Raw genomic sequence first — 1475 nt, 5'->3', positions numbered from 1 at the left:
CACTAGCTAAAATGCATTTTTATTTATTTTATTTATTTATTTTTTATTGTTTTATTATTCATATGTGCATACAATGCTTGGGTCATTTCTTCCCCCTGCCCCCACTCCCTCCCTTACCACCCACTCCACCCCCTCCCTCTCCCCCCCACCCCCTCAATACCTGGCAGAAACTATTTTGCCCTTATCTCTAATTTTGTTGAAGAGAGAGTATAAGCCATAATAAGAAGGAACAAGTGTTTTGCTGGTTGAGATAAGGATAGCTATGCAGGGAGTTGACTCACATTAATTTTCTGTGCATGTGTGTTACCTTCTAGGTTAATTCTTTTTGAACTAACATTTTCTGTTGTTCCTGGTCCCCTTCTCCTATTGGCCTAAGTTGCTTTTAAGGTATCTGCTTTAGTTTCTCTGCATTGAGGGCAACAAATGCTAGCTAGTTTTTTAGGTGTCTTACCTATCCTCACACCTCCCTTGTGTGCTCTTGCTTTTATCCTGTGCTCAAAGTCCAATCCCCTTGTTGTGTTTGCCCTTGATCTAATGTCCACATAGGGAGAACGTATGATTTTTGGTCTTTTGGGCCAAAAGACCTCACTCAGAATGATGTTCTCCAATTTCATCCATTGAAAATGCATTTTTAAAAGAAAGTTTTGGGGCTGAGGTATAGCTCAGTGGTAGAGCATGGGCTTAGCATGCTTGAGGCCCTGGATAGTCTGTGGCATCATACACTCAGGAATTCAATTTGCATAGTCCTAGGTTTTATTTTCCTTCAGACATTTGGGTTCTGTTATAATTGTTCAAATTGCAACTTTATGTATGGACAGGGGAGGGTGTGAGGAAAGGAAACAGACTGAAGCTAATCCATACCTACTAAGAAGCCAGAATAAATGAGTCAATTTAGAGAACTTATAGGGCACAAGTGATCTAGGAATCTCTAGGGAGAATAGACTTATCTTAAGTTAAAAAAAAAAAAAGAGAGAGAGAGAGAGAGAACAAATATGCTAAATTAATGAGTAAGACTGCTAAAACTTGTCCGTGATGTTAGTGATTTTTTTGCTGAGTCAGTTTGAATATTGGAAGAATATCTTGTTGATTTTTTGGGCTTTCTCTCAGTACAATAGAAAGGTCACAACATACTTTTCTCAGTGGTGGGGATCGCACTCAAGGGCTTGCACATGTTTTGCAAGCACTCTATTGAGCTACATTCCCACCTGTAATCATACATCAAGTCTTAATTCTTAGCATTGGCCTATATCCCTGGTGTAAATGCTCTCAAGCTGATTTCAATGTCATTCAACAAATGGTTGGCAAGAGATGGGTGAGTGTCCCCTTAAATGCTACAGCTTCTGTCATAAAGATAAAAAATGTAAATAACATCAGGAGTACAAATAGTAGAAAATGTAGTAAAGTGATGCGTTTTGAATATTTATTACCTTTGCTTTAAGAATAGTTTATTTAATTCTGTGTTCACATGTGATTTT

This window comes from Castor canadensis, chromosome 4, assembly GCF_047511655.1.
Source record: "Castor canadensis chromosome 4, mCasCan1.hap1v2, whole genome shotgun sequence".
Lineage (NCBI taxonomy): Eukaryota > Metazoa > Chordata > Mammalia > Rodentia > Castoridae > Castor > Castor canadensis.
This window is presented reverse-complemented; position numbering follows the sequence as displayed.